At 36.3% G+C, this 8,235-nt stretch overlaps 1 pseudogene; it reads left to right on the forward strand.

Annotated features, from left to right (window-relative positions):
* Nucleotides 1-3,418: 3,418 nt before the first annotated feature.
* LOC132417979 (UV excision repair protein RAD23 homolog B pseudogene) lies at nucleotides 3,419-4,640 on the forward strand (annotated as a pseudogene).
* Nucleotides 4,641-8,235: the final 3,595 nt, after the last annotated feature.

Genomic DNA, 8,235 nt, shown 5'->3' on the forward strand with positions numbered 1-8,235 from the left:
AACTATTGTCTTTAAACACAAGAGAATTATAAGATTTTGCTTTCTATTTGTGTACTGATGGCTGGAAATGGCTTCAATTGCTCTGCTTTTGGGAATTAAATTATTATTGGCTGCAGATCCTTAAATATTTTATTTCAGAAAATCAGTGTTTTTGCTCTCTTTCTCAATTTCTGCAGAATTTCTTCTTTAATTTACAAGTGGAAACAGTATAAGAAGTTAACAATCATTCCTATGTTTGTGAACACTGTGTAAAAAAAGGAAAGGAAAAGAGTATGCATTCTTTAAATATGATTTTCTTCAAATATAACCAGACAAGATTATGTCTTTTGACTAAATTGTGATATGTTTCACAGCCACCTAGATGCCAAAGATGAAGGGTTGACGGCTTCTGTCTCAAGTCTTCTTGAAGCTAATAAGAGAGGTGATGCCAACTTGGCAGCATCAATGCCCTGTTGGATAGGCGACTCGAGTCCCGGAGTCTGGGTGAGAAATTTGGCCTGGCATCTGGGGGAATTTCTACAGAAAGCAATCAAAGGCAGAAAAAGGAACCACATTTTGAATTGTTAAAACAAACAAACAAAAACAACTACCATCTAAATATGACAGGTATATTACAGTTAAGATTAGCATTTCCACCATGGACTGTTGGCATTCTTGGATTTAATATTAGTAATTCAAATATTTAATGACAACCTTTAAAGCTTATGATATAGTTAAATCCATTTGTCTTTTTCCAGTATGGCTTTCTTCCTTTATGGTTATATTTTTAAAAGCATTTTCCACCCCAATGTCACATAAATATTCATCTGAAGTTTTCTCTAGTAAAGTTTCAATTTTATATTTATATCTTTAATCCGCCTAATGTTAATTTTGGTGTATGCTACACAGTAAGGATCCAACTTCTTTCTTTTCAAATGATAAAATTTTCCCAAATGTAATTCGAAAAATAAACCTTTTTTGGGGCCACTATTTGAAATAAATATTTTAAAGTGCTACATTTGTATTTAAACTTGGGTACTCATTATTCTGCTCCATAGTTGTATCTGATGTGTCTGTCCATCCCTACAAAAATAATACCTTTACAAAAATTACTGGAGCTTTAATATGTATTTTAATATTGGAATGTAAAATTGATCATTGACTAGAATGATGGTTATCAGGGGCTGGGGGAGGGCAGATGTTGGTCAAACTGTACAAACCTCCAATTATAGGATGAATAAGTTCTGGATGTACAGCATGGTGACTATAGTTAATAATACTGTATTTTGTTCTGGAAAGTTGCTAAGAGAGGAGTAGGCTTTAAATGTTATCACCACCAAAAAAAAATATTGGTAATTATGTGACATGAGAGACGTGTTAGCTAAGGCTATGGTGGTAAACATTTTGCAATACGTAAGTTTATCAAATCAACTTTTTGTACACCTTAAACTTACACAATGTTATATGTCAATCATGCCTCAAAAATCCTATTTAATAGTAAAAGACTAAGTTAAAAATAAGTAACCAGATCTTATAGCTATTATTTAATATTACTTTAAAAGTTCTAGCTAATGACATGAGTCAAGAAAAATAAGAAGTATATAAGTCTTGGAAAGAGGACTGCCTGAAAAAATATGAAATACTAACTGAAAAACAATTAGGACTAATTAGAGAACTCAGTATAAAAATAAAAATATTAAAATAAATCAATAAATTTCCCTCATATCAACATTAGTAAGCAAAACCCATAAATACCTAAAAGTCTATACACAAATAAAACAAAATACTTTGAGACACAAAAGACGACATGCATAAATAGAAAAACAGGTTAAATTTTCAAGTGAAAACAGTCAATATTTTGATGTGTGTGTTCATTTTTGTCGTAAAGTGTTTTAGGGAACAATATAAAGGGTTGCTGCAGTTTCCAAAATAGCCTTGCTTGATTTATTCAGAATAAATTTACATTATTTTTGCAGGTATTTTCATTTCTTTTTCTGTTATATATCCATTAGTTAATCCAGTTATCTCTTGAGTATGTGTGTATCCCCCTCTCCCCACCTTTCTTTCCTTTTCTTTCTATTCTCACTGGCACTGCCCTAGTTCAGCACCTAACTTTTCCACAAGACTTCACCAGTAGCGGCTTTGAAACACCTTCTATGTCCTGAGTTTGCAAGGATAGTTTTGCACCTCCTTTGCCCAACTGCTATTTCACAATCTTGCTAATATCCTGAATACCCACATAAGTGCAGTTTCTATTTCCTAACTCTTATACCATGAATATATTCTACATATGGCTAAAGTAACTTTTCCAAGATACAGATCAGCTGATGTCACTGCCTTCCTCAAAAATCTTTACTAGTTCTCAACTGCCTACAACATGTCATCTGAAGGCTTTGTGGGTTGTCATTTGATACCTCTAAGATCAAGATCCAATCCCCCTTTCAGCCACATCCCCCTAAACTCTCCATTCTGTATCTATTCTCCAGCAAAACTAGGCTTCCCTTTCTCCATAACCATATTTTCACCATCCTTGAAGTCCCAGACTAAACACTACCTACCTCCTTCATGAAAGCTGACCTCACCCGTCTGAAATTAAAATTCTTTCTCCTCTGTGTTCTGATAACAATTTGTTTGCAAATCTACACCAGCATTTATTCTATCATTCCATTATGAAATATTTATTATATGTGGTTATTTGTGTACTGTATAAATGGTAAGGTCCTTCAGGGCAGAGCTCATGAAATATTTATACTTATGTTCCCTACCGCACCATAGGCACAGTATCTTGCATTTAGTAAGTAATCAATACATGTTTGATGAATTTATTAAAATTAGTAACTTTATGGAATATAAGGGGGTGCATATTACTCTCTTCAATTTAATTATAGCTATCATTTTCAGATGTTCAGCATGTTCCACATAATATGCTAAGCAACTTCCATTTTATTCTCACAGCTTGATGAAATAGGTATTATTAGCCTCATTTGTCACACAATATACTAAGCACCTTACATTTCATTCCATTTTATTCTCATACAACCCTATGAACTCATTTTTCAGTTAACCAAGAGAGTGTATCTTGCCTAAAAGTGGTAGACCCACAGTTCAAACCTAATTTGACTCTAAGCCTGAGTGTGTGTGTGTGTGCACATCTCTGTGTGCACGCATGCATGCGCACATGCAAACTAGTAGAAGTAAAGATAGATATCAAGCCCTAAGAATGAAGGAGTGTGATGAAAGTTCCAGAAGAAACATGTACAAGACAATGTGTGCAAACATTTGCTACTTTGGAGCCACGAAGAATCACAAAGAAAGAAAAGGGTGGGGGCATTTCTTTTTTTGTTTTCCTCTGGCAAAGAGCACTAAACTAGGGAACCAAGAGAGCAATGGTTCAGTATAATTAAGAAAGACTTGGGCAGCGTTGCTGCGCAGCGGCACCATGCTGGTCACCCTGAAGACCGTCCAGCAGCAGATCTTCAAGATCGACATCGACCCAAACGAGATGGTAAGAGCACTGAATGAGAAGACTGAATCTGAAAAGGGTAAAGATGCCTTTCCTGTAGCAGGTCAAAAATTAATTTAGCAGGCAAAATTCTCAATAATGATACTGCTCTAAAAGAATATAAAATTGACGAGAAAAACTTCGTGGTAGTTATGGTGACAAGACCCAAAGCAGTGACACCACCAGCACCAGCTACAACTTAGCAATCTAATTCTGCCACCACTACCACAGTTAGTTCCTCCACAGCACCAGCTGTGGCTCAGGCCCCAACCCCTGCCCTCACTTTGGCCCCCACTCCCACACCTGCATCTGTCACTCCAGCATCAACGACAGCATCTTCTGAACCTGCACCTGCTAGTGCAATGAAACAAGAAAAACCTGCAGAAAAGCCAGCAGAAACACCAGTGGCTGCTAGCCCAACATCAACTGACAGTACATCAGGTGATTCTTCTTGGTCAAACCTTTTTGAAGATGCAACAAGTGCCCTTGTGACAAGTCAGTCTTAGGAGAATATGGTAACTGAGATCATGTCAATGGGCTATGAACGACAGCAAGTAATCGCAGCACTGAGAGCCAGTTTCAACAACCCTGACAGCAGTGGAGTATTTTTTAATGGGAATTCCCAGAGATAGAGAAAGTCAGGCCGTGGTTGACTCCCCTCCAGCAGCGAGTAGTGGGGCTCCTCAGTCTTCAGTGGCTGCAGCTGCAGCAACTATGACAGCAACAACTACAACAAGTTCTGGAGCACACCCTCTTGCATTTTTACGGAATCAGCCTCAGTTTCAACAGAGGAGACAAATTATTCAACAGAATCCTTCCCTGCTTCCAGCATCGCTACAACAGATAGGTCGAGAAAATCCTCAGTTACTGCAGCAAATTAGCCACCATCAGGAGCATTTTATTCAGATGTTATATTGAACCAGTTCAAGAAGTGGGGGGTCAAGGAGGAGGGGGTGGAAGTGGCAGTGGAGGAATTGCAGAAGCTGGAAGTGGTCATATGAACTACATTCAAATAACGCCTCAGGAAGAAGAAGCTATAGAAAGGTTAAAGGCATTAGGATTTCCTGAAGGACTTGTGATACAAGCATATTTTGCTTGTGAGAGGAATGAGAACTTGGCTGCCAATTTTCCTGTACAGCAAAACTTTGATGAAGATTGAAAGAGACTTTTTTTCATCTCACACTTCACACCAGTGCATTACACTAACTTTGTTCACTGGATCGTCTGGGATGACTTGGGCTCATGTCCACATACTTGGTATAAGGTAGTGGATTGTTGGGGGTGGGAAGAGGGGATCTAGAATGCAGGGCGGGGATGAATACCGTGCATGCCTGCTTCAGTTAGCAGATGCCACAAATCCACACAGCGTGTAAAATATTGTACAACCAAAAGTCAGCTTTTGCAGGTCTTTATTTCTTCTATAAAACAGTAGGTAACTTTTCCTAGGTTTCACTCTTGTAGTGTACTAGATCCAGAAACTCAGTGTAATGCCCTGCTTTATACTTCTTTGACTTAACATTGGTTTCAGAAAGAGTCTTTGCTACCTAGAATCTATGGTCCCTATTCCATGGCAACACTGGATAATGGCGTTGTGAAATTGAAAAAAAAAAAAAATTGGAGCAACTGTAAACAGAAATGCCAAATTACCGATGGTTACTGTTGCTGCTTCAAACAGGTATAAAATTAATGTGTAAGAAAGCCCATTTTTTTCATGATAAATACTTGGGGTTGAGGGGGTAGAGGGGGAATCTTTTCTTAAAATGAAAATAATTGCTGCTATTTTAAATTTCTTGATCATTGAATGTGAGACCCTTCTAATATGATTTGAGAAGCTGTACAAGTATAGGCAGAGTTATTTTCCTGTTTACATTTTTTTGCTTTGTTTTGGGGGGAAAATTGGTAGGTGTCTAATTACTGTTTACTTCATTGTTATATTGCAGTAAAAAGTTTTAAAACCACAGTTGCATGTTTGCTTTTGACATATCCCTTTGTGGAATTAGCACTTTGGGGCCAATGGAGAAATGCAGCATTCACCATCCCTGTCTTCCCCTTCCCTCAGCAGAAATGTGTTTGTCAGCAAGTCGTGAATTCCAACTGCTGCCTTTTTTAAAACCCACAAAATGCTGATTCAGTTCAAACTTGATGCAAGTGTCTCAAAACTGAGTTTCTGATATTTGTAAATGTTTTTCCTTATTAGATAAGAATGTATGACCATTAAAGTCATTTAGGATTATTTGCTTTCGAAAAGAGAAGGTGGACAGAACTATAATCAAGTATCTTTTATTGCACTGGACAGACTGGAGAAATCTTTTGGAAGGGTTGGGAGATGTGGCTGGAAAAGTGCTTTGGAAAATGTACAATCAAGACATCTCATGGAATATTAAAAGAAAAATCTTAATAGCAAAAAAAAGAAAAGAAAAGAAAGACTTGGGCAAAATAGGTAAATTGTTTGGTATGTGAATTATATCACAATACAGCTGTTAAAATAATTATTTGAGGAGCTGTTTAAAATACAGATCTATGTGTTCTACCTCAAGGAATTCTGCTTATGCAGATCTGGAGGGACACAGGAATCTGCATTTTTAGAAATCACTTCTAGTTAATTCTGATGCAAGAATTTTTAACTGCTCACATTTTCAGAATCACTGGCACAGAGTGTTAAAAATGCAAAGTCATTATATTTAGTTTTTCAGGTCACATATCTTCAGTGGTGCCATTCATATTATATGCTACATGAATGTCACCCTATGAAGTTGTCCAGTGCACAACATGTACGGATGTGAGCAACATCCCTTTAAAAGTACAAGGTACGATGGGAGAAGAGAGGAGTAACATTTCCTTGGTTCCTATGATCTGCCAATTACTGTGCTATGCAAGATTGATATATAACTTATATAAGCTATATCTATCTATCTTACTAACATCTTTAAAGTTAGGTAGTATCACCTCTGTTGTACATATGAAGAAACTTACATTCAGAGAACTTTAACATTCCCCATGTTACACAGCTAGCAATTATTCCTTCATCCATTCGATTTATAAACAGCAATTAATGTTTACTGTAAGCCTGGCACCAAGAGAACTAAAACCAAAAAATTAAAGAAAAGTCATTAGAAGAACAGTACCACTGAAAGAATTCCAGCCTTGTACTCTATAGGGCAATGAGAACTCTATATGGAAAACAGACTGAAGTAGTCACCTGTGATGAGGTGGTACTTTGTATTGATACTAGAACTAGGAACATCATAAAAGGATCCATATGAATATATCACAGTATGCTCTCACCATAAATGTCATCTTCTTGCAGCAATGACCAAGAAAGCCATCAAATAGCATTTCAGTTTTTTTAAACTCACAAACATTCACTGAGTAAACACTCTGTCAAACCCTTGATAAGGATAACAAGAAAGTGCCCTGCGCTTTTGATGCAACCTCAAAGGAACCCACTTGTAAGTTAGGACGGCCTTCCAAATGGTTTGATGAAAATCACAAGGCCATTAAAATGTTCATTTTTCCTAAAAATCTAACTGATCCAAGCGGCCACTCTTCTTCTCCATCTTCCTGGGTGAAGATATTGCATCCTCCTCCACTCAGTCTTCATGTCATTAAGTAAATATAATACCTGAAAAAGAAAACTATCCCCTAAAGATACACAATGCCAAGGGCTTATTATGGTAGCTTTTAAGGATATTTAAAAGATTTCTTGATTTGGAGTAGATCTGGCAATGATTGTGCTGAACCACTTCTCTGAAATGGTTAGTAAAATTAGAAAGGGAAAATAACTAACTGAATTCTTATATCCAAGGGGCATTACCAGAAAAAAAGCAAGAAAGTACAGTTCTGCTTTAGTTTCATAGTGTTTTCCTGTTTTCATAAAGAAAATGCTATTACCTTCATTAAAGGTAAACCATTAATAATCAGGATTTTAAAAAGTACATGCAAATATGTTATGAGCTCAAAATAGAATATCAGGAAGTGTTACTCTTGCAAAACCAAAGTGAATTAATAACCAGCTTAAAACATATCATTTAACAAGCTAACACTAAGCAAAAAAAGTTATACAAAATGATGAAAATGGAAGAAAATACGATGGTACAGTTGAGAAAGAATTTAAGACAGTCTGTCACCCAGAAGGACCCAAGTATCATTTTCAATCTCATCAGTACTTTAATATGATATTCAACTTGTCCTTGGCCTTCTCACAAACTTTGCTCTTCTTTGGAACACCCAGTAGGATATTTTTGCTCTTCAAATACGAGTATTTCAAGATCTCAATGGAATTATCATTACACTCAGTCTGGTCTCTTCACCAAAGCTCTTTATCACCAAACCACCACATGCAACTTTTACATTTAAAGCTCCTGGTAGGAGCTTTGAAACTGGAAATTCAAAATATCAATATTCTATTTGACCTTCTGCTCCATCCTTGGCAAAAAAATAATATCACAAAGGCAAAAATAGAAAAGATTTTAACACATTACTATGTAAAAACTCAAGCATATACAAAAATAGAGAAAGGAGTAAAATGAACACCCATGTATATATTACACAGCCTCAAACAATAAGCTAATCTTGTTTCCTCTCCATTCCCATTCACCCTCCCCTCATATTATTTTACACAAATTCCATATAACTATCTTTCATACATAAACTAGTTCAGTTTATATTTCTAAAAATTAAGAAGGTCATTTTGTGCTAGTACCATACTGTTATGATTACTGTAGCTTTGTACTATAGTCTGAAGTCGAGACGTG

The sequence above is a fragment of the Delphinus delphis genome, chromosome X (assembly GCF_949987515.2).
Source record: "Delphinus delphis chromosome X, mDelDel1.2, whole genome shotgun sequence".
Taxonomy (NCBI): Eukaryota; Metazoa; Chordata; class Mammalia; order Artiodactyla; family Delphinidae; genus Delphinus; species Delphinus delphis.